At 43.7% G+C, this 18,785-nt stretch overlaps 1 protein-coding gene across 2 annotated transcripts in view; it reads right to left on the reverse strand.

The window, feature by feature from the left end:
* LOC122926743 (transmembrane protein 45B-like) overlaps nt 1-8,786 on the reverse strand; it is a 29,188-nt gene extending 20,402 nt beyond the window's left edge. The window contains exon 1 of one of the 2 annotated variants that reach the window (XM_044278214.1): nt 8,659-8,786. The gene's annotated coding sequence lies outside the window, so the exon portion shown is untranslated. The remainder of the gene's footprint in view (nt 1-8,658) is intronic. The other variant, XM_044278216.1, reaches the window with a different exon arrangement.
* Between the last annotated feature and the right edge of the window lie 9,999 nt (nt 8,787-18,785).

Genomic DNA, 18,785 nt, shown 5'->3' on the forward strand with positions numbered 1-18,785 from the left:
ATTTTACCATTATATTGCGATGCTACCCAAAGTTGAATGAACCTCTCCTCTGCCTGTGTGCTAGGCCTAAATATATGCCAATGGACTGTTGCAGTGGTGGCTGACATGAAGCCTGATTCTCTGCTATGACATGCAGACTAATTCTCTGCTGACATGAAGCCAGATTGTCTGTTACGGGACCTCTCTCCTCTGCCTGGGTGCTGGGCCTAAATTTATGACAATGGACTGTTGCAGTGGTGGCTGACGTGAAGCCTGATTCTCTGCTATGACATGCAGACTGATTCTCTGCTGTCATGAAGCCAGATTGTCTGTTACGGGACCTCTCTGCTCTGCCTGTGTGCTAGGCCTAAATATATGCCAATGGACTGTTGCAGTGGTGGGTGACGTGAAGCCTGATTCTCTGCTATGATATGAAGACTGATTCTCTGCTGACATGAAGCCAGATTGTCTGTTACGGGACCTTTCTCCTCTGCCTGGGTTCTGGGCCTAAATATATGCCAATGGACTGTTGCAGTGGTGGGTGACGTGAAGCCTCATTCTCTGCTATGACATGCAGACTGATTCTCTGCTGACATGAAGCCAGATTGTCTGTTACGGGACCTCTCTGCTCTGCCTGTGTGCTAGGCCTAAATATATGCCAATGGACTGTTGCAGTGGTGGGTGACGTGAAGCCTGATTCTCTGCTATGATATGAAGACTGATTCTCTGCTGACATGAAGCCAGATTGTCTGTTACGGGACCTTTCTCCTCTGCCTGGGTTCTGGGCCTAAATTTATGAAAATTGACTCTTACAGTGGTGGGTGACGTGAAGCCTGATTCTCTGCTATGATATGAAGACTGATTCTCTGCTGACATGAAGCCAGATTGTCTGTTACGGGACCTTTCTCCTCTGCCTGGGTTCTGGGCCTAAATTTATGAAAATTGACTCTTACAGTGGTGGGTGACGTGAAGCCTGATTCTCTGCTATGATATGAAGACTGATTCTCTGCTGACATGAAGCCAGATTGTCTGTTACGGGACCTTTCTCCTCTGCCTGGGTTCTGGGCCTAAATATATGCCAATGGACTGTTGCAGTGGTGGGTGACGTGAAGCCTCATTCTCTGCTATGACATGCAGACTGATTCTCTGCTGACATGAAGCCAGATTGTCTGTTACGGGACCTCTCTGCTCTGCCTGTGTGCTAGGCCTAAATATATGCCAATGGACTGTTGCAGTGGTGGGTGACGTGAAGCCTGATTCTCTGCTATGATATGAAGACTGATTCTCTGCTGACATGAAGCCAGATTGTCTGTTACGAGACCTTTCTCCTCTGCCTGGGTTCTGGGCCTAAATTTATGAAAATTGACTCTTACAGTGGTGGGTGACGTGAAGCCTGATTCTCTGCTATGATATGAAGACTGATTCTCTGCTGACATGAAGCCAGATTGTCTGTTACGGGACCTTTCTCCTCTGCCTGGGTTCTGGGCCTAAATTTATGAAAATTGACTCTTACAGTGGTGGGTGACGTGAAGCCTGATTCTCTGCTATGATATGAAGACTGATTCTCTGCTGACATGAAGCCAGATTGTCTGTTACGGGACCTTTCTCCTCTGCCTGGGTTCTGGGCCTAAATTTATGAAAATTGACTCTTACAGTGGTGGGTGACGTGAAGCCTGATTCTCTGCTATGATATGAAGACTGATTCTCTGCTGACATGAAGCCAGATTGTCTGTTACGGGACCTTTCTCCTCTGCCTGGGTTCTGGGCCTAAATTTATGAAAATTGACTCTTACAGTGGTGGGTGACGTGAAGCCTGATTCTCTGCTATGATATGAAGACTGATTCTCTGCTGACATGAAGCCAGATTGTCTGTTACGGGACCTTTCTCCTCTGCCTGGGTTCTGGGCCTAAATTTATGAAAATTGACTCTTACAGTGGTGGGTGACGTGAAGCCTGATTCTCTGCTATGATATGAAGACTGATTCTCTGCTGACATGAAGCCAGATTCTCTGTTACGGGACCTCTCTCCTCTGCCTGGGTGCTGGGCCTAAATTTATGACAATGGACTGTTGCAGTGGTGGCTGACGTGAAGCCTGATTCTCTGCTATGACATGCAGACTGATTCTCTGCTGACATGAAGCCAGATCCTCTGTTACGGGACCTCTCTCCTCTGCCTGTGTGTGTGCTGGGCCTAAATATATGCCAATGGACTGTTGCAGTGGTGGCTGACGTGAAGCCTCATTCTCTGCTATGACATGCAGACTAATTCTCTGCTGACATGAAGACAGATTCTCTGTTACGGGACCTCCCTCCTCTGCCTGGGTGCTGGGCCTAAATATATGCCAATGGACTGTTGCAGTGGTGGGTGACGTGAAGCCTCATTCTCTGCTATGACATGCAGACTAATTCTCTGCTGACATGAAGCCAGATTGTCTGTTACGGGACCTCTCTCCTCTGCCTGTGTGTGTGCTGGGCCTAAATATATGCCAATGGACTGTTGCAGTGGTGGCTGACGTGAAGCCTCATTCTCTGCTATGACATGCAGACTAATTCTCTGCTGACATGAAGACAGATTCTCTGTTACGGGACCTCTCTCCTCTGCCTGTGTGTGTGCTGGGCCTAAATATATGCCAATGGACTGTTGCAGTGGTGGCTGACGTGAAGCCTCATTCTCTGCTATGACATGCAGACTAATTCTCTGCTGACATGAAGACAGATTCTCTGTTACGGGACCTCCCTCCTCTGCCTGGGTGCTGGGCCTAAATATATGCCAATGGACTGTTGCAGTGGTGGCTGACGTGAAGCCTCATTCTCTGCTATGACATGCAGACTGATTCTCTGCTGACATGAAGCCAGATCGTCTGTTACGGGACCTCTCTGCTCTGCCTGTGTGCTAGGCCTAAATATATGCCAATGGACTGTTGCAGTGGTGGGTGACGTGAAGCCTCATTCTCTGCTATGACATGCAGACTGATTCTCTGCTGTCATGAAGCCAGATTGTCTGTTACGGGACCTCTCTGCTCTGCCTGTGTGCTAGGCCTAAATATATGCCAATGGACTGTTGCAGTGGTGGGTGACGTGAAGCCTCATTCTCTGCTATGACATGCAGACTGATTCTCTGCTGACATGAAGCCAGATTGTCTGTTACGGGACCTCTCTCCTCTGCCTGTGTGCTAGGCCTAAATATATGCCAATGGACTGTTGCAGTGGTGGCTGACGTGAAGCCTGATTCTCTGCTATGACATGCAGACTAATTCTCTGCTGACATGAAGCCAGATTGTCTGTTACGGGACCTCTCTCCTCTGCCTGGGTGCTGGGCCTAAATTTATGACAATGGACTGTTGCAGTGGTGGCTGACGTGAAGCCTGATTCTCTGCTATGACATGCAGACTGATTCTCTGCTGACATGAAGCCAGATCCTCTGTTACGGGACCTCTCTCCTCTGCCTGTGTGTGTGCTGGGCCTAAATATATGCCAATGGACTGTTGCAGTGGTGGCTGACGTGAAGCCTCATTCTCTGCTATGACATGCAGACTGATTCTCTGCTGACATGAAGCCAGATTCTCTGTTACGGGACCTCTCTCCTCTGCCTGTGTGTGTGCTGGGCCTAAATATATGCCAATGGACTGTTGCAGTGGTGGCTGACGTGAAGCCTCATTCTCTGCTATGACATGCAGACTAATTCTCTGCTGACATGAAGACAGATTCTCTGTTACGGGACCTCTCTCCTCTGCCTGTGTGTGTGCTGGGCCTAAATATATGCCAATGGACTGTTGCAGTGGTGGCTGACGTGAAGCCTCATTCTCTGCTATGACATGCAGACTAATTCTCTGCTGACATGAAGACAGATTCTCTGTTACGGGACCTCCCTCCTCTGCCTGGGTGCTGGGCCTAAATATATGCCAATGGACTGTTGCAGTGGTGGCTGACGTGAAGCCTCATTCTCTGCTATGACATGCAGACTAATTCTCTGCTGACATGAAGACAGATTCTCTGTTACGGGACCTCTCTCCTCTGCCTGGGTGCCGGGGCCTAAATATCTGAGAATGGACTGTTCCAGTGGTGGGTGACGGGAAGCCAGATTCTCTGCTATGGAACCTCTCTCCAATTGATTTTGGTTAATTTTTATTTATTTAATTTTTATTTTAATTCATTTCCCTATCCACATTTGTTTGCAGGGGATTTACCTACATGTTGCTGCCTTTTGCAGCCCTCTAGCTCTTTCCTGGGCTGTTTTACAGCCTTTTTAGTGCCGAAAAGTTCGGGTCCCCATTGACTTCAATGGGGTTCGGGTTCGGGACGAAGTTCGGATCGGGTTCGGATCCCGAACCCGAACATTTCCGGGATGTTCGGCCGAACTTCTCGAACCCGAACATCCAGGTGTTCGCTCAACTCTAGTCACCATTAGTCACTGTGCACTTACTATTTATTTATTTATTCACTCACTGATTTATTTATTTATTTATCCTTTTTCTGGAGATATATTTGCTGTAAACCACTGTTGTAGATAATAGAAGACAAAAGTACTGTGTTACATCTGCTAATGTCAGACTGGACCTATTAACACTGGATTGGATACTTGGATTTTATCAGCTATAACAGAGGACAGTTGTATGCTTATTTTATCAGTTTTATCATTTTAAGTTGTTTTCGGGAAATTAGTTCTATTTAGGGTACATTATTATTGTGTATTGCTCATATAAATTTGTTCAACTTATCGCTATTAATAAATTAATATATTATTTGAGTCGCTTTGCCTACCTTGTGATCTAGATATATGAGTGCCCATTTTACTTCTTTTTAATATTGGGACTAACTCGCCTAAAATCCATGCTCCTCCCCAGGAATCTGTGCGAATGTTGAGTATGTTGCGAATGACGCCCCAAATGACAACTACCACTGGAAACCATGCAACGTCTCACAACTGGAATCTGCATAACATTTAATGTGACAAGTGATATGTAAGCTGCATTTGTCAGCACTAGGGAGAGGAGCTATAATGTTGTGATGTCTAATGTCCGCATCTATTCATTGCTTATAGGGGAGCATACAGAAAATTTCTCCTTCAAAACATTGCTGTTGAGAATCAGTGACTTTCATGTCTGCAGAAGTTACATGTGTGAGCTCCGATCAGTCCTCTGGGTTGATGTTATTTTCTCTATAACATATAGTGAAAAGATTTGACCTTGCTAAACTGCTGACAGCACTAGCGAGGGGCTGGCCAGAGCAGTACAAACATACTGTACATTGTGTAGCTTTTCTCATCAGAAGTAGTGTGAACATGAAGTTTTATTCTGCCAGATTCTGCTCCTTAGGGCCCATTCAGACAACCGCATCCGTTCTGCAGTTTTGCGGAATGGATGGGGACATATTCATTTCAATGTGGATAGCACTGTCCGCATCGGTATGTCCGTTCTGCGTCCTCACAAAAAGAGATAGAACATCCTATTCTTGTCTATATTTGCAGACAAGAATAGGCATTTCTATCATGGGGCTTGCCGTTCTGCAAAATGGGGAACGCACACGGCCGTTATCCGTGTTTTGCGGCTCTGCAATTTGCGGACAACAAAAACAGATACATCATATGAATGAGCCCTAAAAGAGCATCTGTCATCATGATCGCCTGTTATTAAGCCAGGCACACTGTTAGGATTGATCATGCCGAGTAAAACGCCCCCTCTCTTATTAAAATCCGTAGCCCCATTTGTGAGAAACTTTTATGGCCTCATGCACACGACCGTTGTGTGCATCCGTAGCCGTTGTTCCGTTTTCCGTTTATTTCCGCAGACCCATTGACTTTCAATGGGTCCGTGGAAAAATCGGAAAATGCACCGTTTGGCATCCGTGTTTCCAGTCTGTGAAAAAAATATGACCTGTCCTATTTTTTTCACGGACAACGGTTCACGGACCCATTCAAGTCAATGGGTCCGTGAAAAATCACGGATGCACACAAGATTGTCATCCGCGTCCGTGATCCGTGTCCGTTTTTTCATATCATTTTCAAAGGCAAACTTGACTTGACTTTTTTTCATTTTTCATGTCCGTGGATCCTCCAAAAATCAAGGAAGACCAACGGAAGAAAAAACGGACACGGATCACGGAACAACGGAAACCGTTTTTGCGGACCGCAAAAAAAAAACGTCCACGTGCATGAGGCCTATCTCAGCTAATGAGGTGTTCAGAGCACCAAGGGATGGGCCTAGGCCCTCGGAGCACTGCTTCACCATGAACGTCGTTTGCCCTTTAGCCTCTGATGTCATCCTCCACCTAAATGGCAATGCATTGCTGAGAGCAGTGATTAGCTGTAGAGGTGTTATCCATGTGACATCACAGCTTCAGCTGGATAAACAGAGCTTAGGTGGGTGATCCAGAGCGACATCGTGGAACCAGGTAGGTAGTGCTCAATTGTTTATTGCAGGCAGATCCAAAGTGTTGTCCAGTTTCCTCCTGAAACTACCTCTTTAGGGTACCTGCACACATTGCAGATTACATGTGGATTTTCATCTGTTGTTGGCCAGTGCCCATATTGCGGCCGGCAAAGAGCAGCTCTGCAATAGTGTAAGCGCTCAGTGCCCGTATTGGCACCATAAACAGTTTCTGCTCCTCAAGGGCTCATGCCCACGAGCGTAAGAACCCTGTGCTGCGGACCGCAACACGAGGTCCACAATGCACGGGACCTGGACGTGTGAACTCTGTTTGCAGTTGCCGTGGGCTACTAAGCCAGAAAAATTGGCTTAGTAGCCCAAGGCAACCAATCAGACGCCACCTTTCATTTTTCAGAGCTCCATTGGAAAATGAAAGATTTGAATCTGATTAGTTGCTATGGGCAACTCAGCCAGTTTTCCTTTACACCAGTTTGATAAATCTCCCCTATTGGGCCTCATTTGTCAAAACTGTCTAACAGGAAAACTGTCTTAGTTGCCCATAGCAACCAGAGGTCACCTTTAATTTTTTCAGAACACTTTTAAAATGAAAGGTGAGCCCTGATTGGTTGCTATGGGCAACTAAGACAGTTTTCCTGTTTTCGAGGGGACTTGCAATTATTTTAGTCTTAAAAATAGTTGCAATTTCCTTTGTCATACGGCCGGTGAAAAAAGGGAACAGGCTTAAATGTTGGGGGAAAAACTACTCCAGCCCGGAGGCACACAGACTGCCATAGATTTATCTAATTTATAACAAAGTGCACACACGGTCATAAATTATCAGAATCTTATGGCCGCTTTCAGACGAGCCTATTTGCAATACGTATATAGTCCGGATTTTATGTCCCTGAATCCGTTGCTAATGTTAATTAATGGAGCGTATAATTTCCGTCAGTATTTGAAATCTCTCTGGTGCAGCCTGCTGGTCAATGTCAGAATAGCTTTGCCATTAAAATGCAATGCACTATAGGGATAGAGCATTGGATTTTAAAAGCAATCAAAAAGCTGTCTGTTATAGTTAAAAAAAAAAAATGTATTCAATAAAAAAATACCATAAAAAAATTACGCTTTGATTTCCATTGAAAATACGCTTTTCAATGAAAAAATTGCAAAAAAAAATAAAATCTTCTCTATATGTTTCGTATTGCTGCGTCCGTAACGACCCGGACTACATAAATATCACTCATATTATCCCCTACGGTAAACGCCGTAGAAAATAAATTAAAAAAAGGCAGAATTGCTAATTTATTCTTAGTTGCCACCAAAAAAACATAATAACAAGCGATCAAAAAGTACCATTTACTCCAAAATGATACGAATGAAAAATAGAAGTCATCCCCCCAAAAAATCAAGCTCTCATACAACTCCATATAAAGAAAGATAAAAAAGTTATGGGTCTTGGGAAGTGGCAATGTAAAAACATTTTTGTCTTAAAGAAAGGGGTTTATTGCTAAAAAGTAGTAAAACGTAAAAAAAAAAAACTATATGTATTTGGTATTACTGTAACTGTACTGACCCAACCCAAAGAATAAAGATATTATGTTATTTATACCAAAAAATGAACGACGTAAAATTTATAGCGTAAAAACGCAGTGGCAGTATTGCTGCTTTTTCCCATCTCCCTCCCACAAAGAGTTAATAAAAGTTAATCAGAAAGATGTGTACCCCAAAATGGTGCCATTAAAAACTACAACTTGTCACGCAAACACAAACGCTCATAAAGCTATATAGATGGAAAAATAAAAAAGTTATAGCTCTTGGAATGCGACGATGAAAAAAGGAAGAAAATGCTCGGTCAGTAAGACCCAAAACAGGCTGGTCACTAAGGGGTTAAAGTGGCAAAATAGTGTTACACCTAAAACGGGCACTTCATAAATGACCCCCATTGTGTATGAAACCAGCCAAATATTTTCCATATGCTACAAGCTGTGATAATCTCCACGACTATTCACCTTCCCCCATTGTCAACACTGCGGTCCTCTGCCTACAATGCTACTCCACCCCTCACAGTAAGTCCTGTACCCCACCCTGAAGAACTAATTATTAACCTCACGTCATCAGTAAGTTACATAGGCAAAGAATGAAAAGTGACAGAAACACAGCAAGTTATTTGTGAAAGTTGCATAAAAGAGAATAACCAGACTCAAAAAATTCATCTGAGTGACTGGAAAGTTTTTGTGATTCCTGAATGGGAGCAAGAAGATCCAGGAATACAAAAAAGCATTGATGAGAAGAAGGTGTATGCATGAGCTCTCACCTGTACCTGTGCGCTCCTTAGATCTCAGCAGGGAGTTGTGGAACAGGTGTACACATCTCCGCTCAGGGCTGGCTGGGGGAGGTGTATGTATGCGACCTTTGCACGGTGTGAAATAAAACCAGTTCTGCTTGTCCCTGACAATGTGACAGTTCCAGACATTTCTGATAACAGTATATTGGGCCACTCCTCAAACCCGAGATACAAGAAAACCGCCTGATAATTCTGTACACCCGCCCATAAACCTGCATCTAAATATCACTGCACCACAAGAGCACAGACGTATGCTCTACAGGACCCATATGGGGCAGACAGATTTCCATCTGGAGATCTGTGAAGAAATGTGTTGGACGCTATAAAACATAAAAACCTCAAAGAACGTATGCGATAAACCTTCTCTTTTCTGAAATGGAAGTCTGCAGAAACATCTAAAGCAGGGATGCTCAACCTGCGGCCCTCCAGCTGTTGTAAAACTACAATGCCCTTCTGTGGGATGATAGCTGTAGGCCGTCCGGTAATGATGGGAGTTGTAGTTTTGCAACAGCTGGAGGACCGCAGGTTGAGCATTCGTGATCTAAATTATGGAGCACATGAAACTGCACAAACACCAGAGAAGAATAAGAACAAGCAGCACCACGGATTACCAAACTTGGTATGGTCTATTCACAGAGTACCACCCTAATTAGGGTGGTACTCTGTGAATAGTCTATTTGGATTCATACCACCTGAATATATCTACCCTCTGACGGGTTACTGCCTTAGCTGTGATTCCAAACTTGGTATGGGCCAGGGATGAGATATAGTCTGGTGCACACAGCCTTGGATCCTGGCTTGGAATCCCAGACAGTATAGTAAAGGAAAACCACTGCACTCTTCCGATTCATGTGATTTATTCAATAATCTGCATCAAACATGGCATGTCAAGACATAGGGGGAGATTTATCAAACTGGTGTAAAGTAGAACTGGCTTAGTTGCTCATAGCAACCAGCTACAAAATTGCGGAACGGATGCGGACCCGGAAAAACGGACGTGTGAATGGACCCTTATAATGTTGTGTGCCTCTGCTTGACCTTACTTCTACAGAATCATACTCACAGCTTTATGTTCCTGCTCGTGTGAAACATCCCTAAAAGTCGCACAGCAGTTGATGAAATAGGGTACTTTCACACTTGCGGCAGAGGATTCCGACAGGGAGTTCCGTCAAAACGTATGGAAACCGATGGCATTTGTCAGACGGATCAGGATCCTGATCCGTCTGACAAATGCATTGAAATGCTGGATCCGTCTCTCCGGTGTCATCCGGAAAAACGGATCCGGCATTTATTCTGTTTGCAACTGATCTGTTTTGCCGGAACACTTGGGGCCGGATTCGGCAATAATGCATGTCAATGGCAAAAAATCCCGGATTCGGCATTCCGGCAAGTGTTCCGGAATTTTGGACGGAGATAAAACCGCAGCATGCTGCGGTATTATCTCTGTCCTGAAATGGCAAAAAGACTGAACTGAAGACATCCTGATGCATCCTGAACGGATTGCTCTCCATTCAGAATGCATGTGGATATACCTGATCCGTTATTTTCCGGTATTGAGCCCCTGTGACGGAACTCAATGCTGGGAAAGAATAACGTTAATGTGAAAGTACCCTTAGACAAGGCGTACTGGTATCAGACTAATCGCAAATGCCTCCAAAACTGCCACATAAACAGTTGGTAAATTAGACTTAAAAAATAAGACAGTTGTAAACAGGCTTTTTACTCGTGAAAACTGGATGAGACTCTTTAGTAAATGTGCCCCATTGTGTGCTGCTATTCAAGTGTAAGGGGTCATTTATTATCTGGGGTAAAAATAGTTGCAAAGGACATTTTTGTGAATACTTAACACTTGTGTGACAAAAGTAATATAGATAGGCTGGATGGGGGGCGCAGTGGGGGCTGTGCCAAACCCCGAACTTCAACTCCAGCAACTTTACTACTTTTACAGCAGTCAAGGGCTGGCATGGTTTTTCAGACAGGCGCACGGACTGCAATATATGCGCGTAATTTATGACAAGGCGCACGGCTCATCATAAATTAGCTGTATACTCCAGCAGCGCAGAGGGACAACAAAAACCAATGCAAAAAGCCATCTTATAGTATATGCCTCCCAGAGACATGTTACTGCCAGGAATTGTAGCCATTGATTTATTACTGTAATGCAATGTACCTGTGTCATTGTCACCGTTTACTAATAAACATTAATTGTATCAGTCCCTCCTTAGACATTAGGTAACTCTCTACATCAACACAAGTACAGACACATGCAGTGTGGGTGTATATATCCTGCTTCATACTGGATATATATAGAAAACACCTGCCTCCGACCTAGGGTAACCAGCTGCAAATAAATAGGAAAAACCCACCTGTGTGAACTGTAGACAACGGGCGGCATTTACAAAGACCGACATTTTATGTCTGTCTTTGATTCCCCTTGCACTGCCGAAGGATGCAGCTAATTTATGACGAAGAGTGAGCCTTGTCATAAATCAGGTGCACCTTTGGTAGTCCATGAGTCTGGTGTAAAAACTATTCCAGCCACTGGAGTCACGTTCGCTAACATTTACACCTCTTCCCAGTAAATTTGTTGGGGGCGATGTCCTAGCCCCACCCTCAAACTGGCGTAAAAATGTTAGTAAATGATCCCTGAAATTGGCGTTTTTTTTACGCCCGTCTGTGATTTCCAACTGTGCTGTCAGAGGATTAGTTTAATTTATGACATGGCGTGTGTCACGGCATAAATGACAGCAGTCCATGCGCCTGGAGTGAAAATCTACTCCAATCCCTTTCACATGGTCGAGTTTTCCACTCGGGTGCAATGCGTTAGGTGAATCCTGATCCATTCATTTCAGTGGGGCTGTGTACATGAGCGATGGTTTTCACGCAACGCAGGCCCCATAGAAATGAATGGGGCTGCGTGAAAATTACTTTATTATTATTGCCAACAGCCCCCCCCAATGCCATATGCCGCCCCACATTGTCATCTGACACCACCATTACCATCTGCCCCCCCTCCCAGTGCCATCAACTCCCCCATACCATATTCTGCCCACATGCCATCTGCACCCCTCCCAGTGCCATCAACTCCCCATACCATATTCTGCCCACATGCCATCTGCACCCCTCCCAGTGCCATCAACTCCCCCCATACCATAATCTGCCCACATGCCAACAGCCCCCCCAGTGCCATCTGCTGCCCACATTGCCATCTGCCTCCACCAGTACCATATGCCCCCCCCCTCCCAGTGCTATAATCTTCCCCATACATGGGCGTAGGAAGCGGGGGGACGACGACGGGGATGACGGATCCCCCCAGGAAATAATGCGGGGGGGGGGACAGGTATGGTCAAATCCCCCCAAGCGGCAGCGGGGCAATGTGTGCGGCGGAGGCGGGGCAGGCACTGAGATGAGCGCTTCCATTGTGGAACCGCTCATCTCCATAGTGATCTGTTTGTATCGCCATCCTCAGACAGCGATACAAACAGAAGGCTGTGCGGAGGAGCAGGGGAGAGGTGTGTCGGCAGCCTATCAGAGGCTGGCGTAGGCGGCGCGATGACGTCATCGCGCCGCCTGAGCCGTACAGCGCTGGAGTCTGGACACAGGCCGGAAGAGGCCTGCATCGTATCGCTCCAAAGAGGTAAGTATAAGTGTTAATTAAAAAAAAAAAAGTATAAAATACTTAGTTTTACTGGAACATGATTGGGGGGGCCGGGCCCTGTTATTACTGGCACATAATGGGGGGGAGGGCCTGTTATTACTGGCACATGATTGGGGGGGCTGTTATTACTGGCACATGATTGGGGGGCTGTTATTACTGGCACATGATTGGGGGGCTGTTATTACTGGCACATGATTGGGGGGGCCCTGTTATTACTGGCACATGAATGGGGGGGCCCTGTTATTACTGGCACATGATTGGGGGGGGCTGTTATTACTTGCACATGATTGGGGGGGGCTGTTATTACTGGGACATGATTGGGGGGGCCCTGTTATTACTGGCACATGATTGGGGAGGGGCCCTGTTATTACTGGCTCATGAATGGGGGGGGGGGCTGTTATTACTGGCACATGATTGGGGGGGCTGTTATTACTGGCACATGATTGGGGGGGCCATGTTATTACTGGCACATGATTGGGGGGCCATGTTATTACTGGCACATGATGGGGGGGCTGTTATTACTGGCACATGATTGGGGGGGGGCTGTTATTACTTGCACATGATTGGGGGGGCCGTTATTACTGGGACATGATTGGGGGGGCCCTGTTATTACTGGGGGGGGGGGTCTAAATCTTTTGTTATCATTCAGTATTATCATTCTTCTTTAAATTTTGTCTTTTCTGGAACCTTAAAAGTCAGTTTGAGTGAAGAAAGTCAGAATGGATATCCGCAAGTTTTTTACAAAGCCTAGTAAAGCAAATACATCCTCATCAAGCTCAGAAGCATGTCAACAAAAAGAGATCACCGAATCACCAGTCAGGCATCATTTTGTTGAGCCAGAAAAGGAATATGCTGAGATAGTGTCTTTAGAAGCAGTTGGCCTCATGAGTGACTCAAGTAGTGATGGTGAGGAAGACCATGCTTGTGGTCCTGCAATCAAAACTGTAGAAGATGTTCATAGTAAATCTAAAACATACATGAAAGGAAAATGCATTTCTCTTCCAGCTGATGATGAGAAAACATTACGAACGGCAGTGGTACGAAATCAACCAGACTACAAAACAATTCCAGCTCAGACCATTGTAACGCAAAAGGCAAAGAAGCGTGTTCTACATTTTCAAGAGTGCTGGTTCCAAAGCTTTCCATGGCTGCACTATAGTTTTACTCTTGAAGGGGTGCTATGTTTCTACTGTGCTAAAGCAGTGTCCTGAATCTGACTCAACTCGAAAAGAACACTGAGCCAGCATTTGTGTGTGTAGGCTTAAAAAATTGGAAAAAAGCTATTGAAAAGTTTAAAAAACATCAGAGTTGTTCTGCTCATACATACAGTGGGATGCGAAAGTTTGGGCAACCTTGTTAACCATCATGATTTTCCTGTATAAATCGTTGGTTGTTACGATGAAAAATGTCAGTTAAATATATCATATAGGAGACACACACTGTGATATTTGAGAAGTGAAATGAAGTTTATTGGATTTACAGAAAGTGTGCTATAATTGTTTAAACAAAATTAGGCAGGTGCATAAATTTGGGCACCACAAAAAATAAATGAAATCAATATTGAGTAGATCCTCCTTTTGCAGAAATAACAGCCTCTAAACGCTTCCTGTAGGTTCCAATGAGAGTCTGGATTCTGGTTGAAGGTATTTTGGACCATTCCTCTTTACAAAACATCTTTAGTTCATTCAGGTTTGATGGCTTCCTAGCATGGACAGCTCTCTTTAAGTCACACCACAGATTTTCAATTATATTCAGGTCTGGGGACTGAGATGGTCATTCCAGAACGTTGTACTTGTTCCTCTGCATAAATGCCTTAGTGGATTTTGAGCAGTGTTTAGGGTCGTTGTCTTGTTGAAAGATCCAGCCCCGGCGCAGCTTCAACTTTGTCACTGATTCCTGGACATTGGTCTCCAGAATCTGCTGATACTGAGTGGAATCTGTGCGTCCCTCAACTTTGAGAAGATTCCCAGTCCCTGCACTGGCCACACCGCCCCACAGCATGATGGAACCACCACCATATTTTACTGTAGGTAGCAAGTGTTTTTCTTGGAATGCTGTGTTCTTTTTCCTCCATGCAGAACGCCCCTTGTTGTGGCCAAATAACTCAATTTTAGTTTCATCAGTCCACAGCACCTTATTCCAAAATGAAGCTGGCTTGTCCAAATGTGCTTTAGCCCACCTCAAGCGGCACTTTTTGTGCTGTGGGCGGAGAAAAGGCTTTCTCTGCATCACTCTCGCATACAGCATCTCCTTGTGTAAAGTGCGCCGAATTCGTCGCTTCTGTCTATCCGAGATTTTTCTTGGTCTGCCACTTCGAACCTTAACTTGAACTGAGCCTGTGGTCTTCCATTTCCTTAATATGTTCCTAACTGTGGAAACAGACAGCTGAAATCTCTGAGACCGCTTTCTGTATCCTTCCCCTAAACCATGATGGTGAACAATCTTTGTCTGCAGGTCATTTGAGTTGTTTTGAGACCCCCATGTTGCTACTCTTCAGAGAAAATTAAAAGAGGAGGGAAACTTACAATTGACCCCCTTAAATACTCTTTCTCATAATTGGATTCACCTGTGTATGTAGGTCAGGGGTCACTGAGCTTACCAAGCCAATTTGAGTTCCAATAATTAGTTTGAAAGGTTTTGGACTCAATAAAATGACAACAGTGCCCAAATTTATGCACCTGCCTAATTTTGTTTAAACAATTATAGCACACTTTCTGTAAATCCAATAAACTTCATTTCACTTCTCAAATATCACTGTGTGTGTCTCCTATATGATATATTTAACTGACATTTTTTTATCGTAACAACCAACGATTTATACAGGAAAATCATGACGATTAACAAGGTTGCCTAAACTTTAGCATCCCACTGTATTCTATAAAGCAACTATTGCATCATAAAGATTCGCAACGCATTAATGCTCAGCTTTCGCTACAAATTCAACAGCAACAGAATGATGCATGGCTGTGTCTCATCAAGATAGTAGAAACAATAGCCCTGTTGGCAAAACAAGGTTTCCCTCTTCGTGGCCATGAAGACAATGATAGCAATTTTAAACAGTTTCTGTTTGCACGAGCAGATGATGTGTCTTATCAAAAAAATTGGATATCACACAAGGCAGAATACATGAGTCCCGACATTCAAAATGAGATTTTGAAGTTATTGTCTCCCACTGTATTACGCCTTATTCGGAAACCGATTGGGAATAATGCTTTTGCAATTATTGTTGATGGCACACAAGATATATCTGGTCAAGAACAAGAAAGTTTCTGTATCCGCTATGTTGATGAAGACTTGTACCCACATGAGGACTTTATAGGCTTATATCAAGTTGATGAAACAAGTGGATCTGCAATCGCACAGATTGTCAAGGATGCTTTATGCCGTAATGGGCTTTGTATGTCAATGTTGCGAGGGCAAACATATGATGGAGCTTCAAATATGGCTGGTAAATATCATGGTGCCCAGGCATTAATCAAGCAGGAACATCCACTTGCCATTTATGTCCATTGCGGTGCACATTGCACAAATTTAGTTATGCAGGCCGCAGCACATCAATGTCCAATAATGGAAGATGCACTTATGTGTGTGCAAAATCTTGGCAAACTCTTTGGGCAATCTATGAAATGCAGAACCACACTTTCAGAAATTGTGCATCATGAAGCTGAAGGGCCTCTTAAAGTCTTGCATATTAAACCATTGTGCCCAACACGCTGGACTGTTAGAGTGAAGCCTGTGGAAAAAATTCTGGATAATTACCAGCTGATTTTGGAAACACTTGAAGAAATTGAAAATACCAGAAGTAGCGGAGATATAAATCCACGTGCACGTGGCCTACTACAACAATTTAGGCAAGGGAAAACTCTACTAGGTCTCTTTAAATCTCTCTTAGCACCATGGAGATCTTAGAATGCCTGAATGTAGCCTTGCAAGACAGAGAACAAACCATATCAGGACTTTTAGCAAGTGTACAATGGACCCATGATGCTATACAAAAGTTACGTTGTGACACGTCTTTTGAAAGAGTTCTTGCTACCAGTATTAATTTAGTGGAAAAATACCAGCTAAAAGAGGTTACTGTACCAAGGCAACCTAATATTTCACATGTCTTCAACATGGGTCAACTGAACAATTTCATGCAAAGACCGTGAAGGAATACTATTGTCCTCAGTATTTCCAAACAATGGATATTATATTGACACAGTTAATGCAGCGCTTTGACCAAGAGGGCTTACTTGTATATGAAATACTGGAACATTATCTGTTGACAGGACAAGCTAGTGAAGTTCTTCTCCAGTATCCAGAGATTGAATATCATCTTCTCTCTGCCCAGATAACCACCCTATCAAGTGTTTATAGGTACACTTCAGTCTCTGAGGTTGTAGATATTTTGCGAAAGATGCCTGCCAGAGAAAGATGCTTTTTCTCTCAAGTAGAAAAAATGGTCAGAATCCTATTAACTATTCCTGCTTCTTCCTGCGAAGCTGAGAGAAGTTTTAGTGCACTGCGTGGATTAAAAACCTGGTTGAGGTTCACAATGACCCAGAAACGTTTGAACCATGTTGCTATACGCAACATCCATAGAGACATAATGTAGACATCGAAGCCATAACAAAGGAATTTGCAATGTGTTGTGATCGCTGCAAAAAAGTTTTTGGATTTTAAAAACTTGCATTTTCTTTAGATTTGGCTTAAAGGAAACTTTATGGAGGGTACTTATTTGTTCCATAAAAAAAACACTACTAAACCATTACAAATAAATTGATTTATTAATAAAATAAACTCAACCTTTTCCATCACCAAGACAGTCTAATTGTTGCAGCACAATCCACCCTCGCTGAGATCATGATTAATGATGTCCAGTCATATCTAATGCTTCTCATACAGCACTATAACCATTACAGCCTACATTAGTTCTTATGGTGCTAGGGCAATGTTCCTGTAAGTATAATTTTAATTCCTCCACCTAAGCTTCCTGCTCACTGACATCATATGGGAAAGCCTGCATGCTCACGCCATTCACCTCAGCTTCCACTACTTGCAGGAGCTGGTCTGTCAGTGTAAACAGCACAGTTCCCTGTTCCGCTCAGAGTACCGTGTACTGAGCTGGATAGGGAACAGCCTTGTGTGAATGTGTGCACACTTACCACACATCTCCTGTAGCTTTAGTGTGTGAGCTGGCTGTGGCAGGCACACATTTACAGGAACAGCTATCTTGCACCTAGTTAGCTGAAGTACGCTGCAGTGGTTGTGGTGCTTGGAGGGTCTCACGCTGTCTGCAGTTAGAAAATTGTTTCTATTTATATAGCTATAGTATTTAATTGTATTTATACAAGATCTTTTGTTTTGTTAAAATCAGGCAAAGTGCATTACTTAAAGTATTATTACCACTAGTTTTAAGTGGAATAACTGAAATATATGCCAAACGTTTGGTTAATTTCTGGGACCTGATAAACAAAGAACTGTTCCTTTTGCATATTTTTTTTGTTGTGGGATTTTTCACACACACACACTTAAAATTTTACGATATAAACAACTCGCAGTTTACTGAATAAGAATATACCCAGTGAGCAAAAATGCTGTCCCCCGCAGATTTTTTGGGGTTCCTACACCCATGGCCCCATATTTCATGAGCCCCCAACAGTGCCTCTTACCCTTCCACCCCCACATGCCATCAGCCCCACCTCTGTGCCATCTGCCCAAGTCCCCCGCAACCCCCACCCCCCTGCCATAATCTGCCCCCATGCCAGCCAGTAAAGATAGATAGAGAGATAAATAGATAAAATGAGCCCCTACATAAGAAAATCGCTAAAAAATAAATAAAAAAAACATAGCTTTCAGAACATGGAGACATTAAAACATAATTTTTTTGTTTCAAAAATGCTATTATTGTTTTAAAGTGAAATAAATAAAAAAGTATACATATTAGTTATAGCCTCATCCGTAACTACCTGCTATATAAAAATATCACATGACCTAACCCCTCAGATGAACACCATTGAAAAAAAAAAAAAAAGTGCCCCCCCAAAATTTTTTTGGTCACCTAACATCACATAAAGTGCAACACCAAGCGATCAAAGAGGGCGTATGCCCCCCAAAATAGTACCACTTAAACAGTCACCTCATCCCGCAAAAAAATTAGACTCTACCTAAGACAATCTGCCAATAAATAAAAATATGACTCTCAGACAATGGAGACACTAAAATATGTTTTTTTTCTTCAAAACTGCTATTATTGTGTTAAAGTGAAATAAATAAAAAAAAAGTAGACATATTAGGTATTGTCCGTGTCCATAACAACCTGCTCTATAAAAATATCACAAATATCACATCACCTAACATCACATAAAGTGCAACACCAAGCGATAAAAAAGGCGTATGCCCCCCAAAATAGTAGCAATAAAACCGTCACCTCATCCTGCAAAAAAAGAGACCCTAC

This window comes from Bufo gargarizans, chromosome 2, assembly GCF_014858855.1.
Source record: "Bufo gargarizans isolate SCDJY-AF-19 chromosome 2, ASM1485885v1, whole genome shotgun sequence".
NCBI classification, from domain to species: domain Eukaryota; kingdom Metazoa; phylum Chordata; class Amphibia; order Anura; family Bufonidae; genus Bufo; species Bufo gargarizans.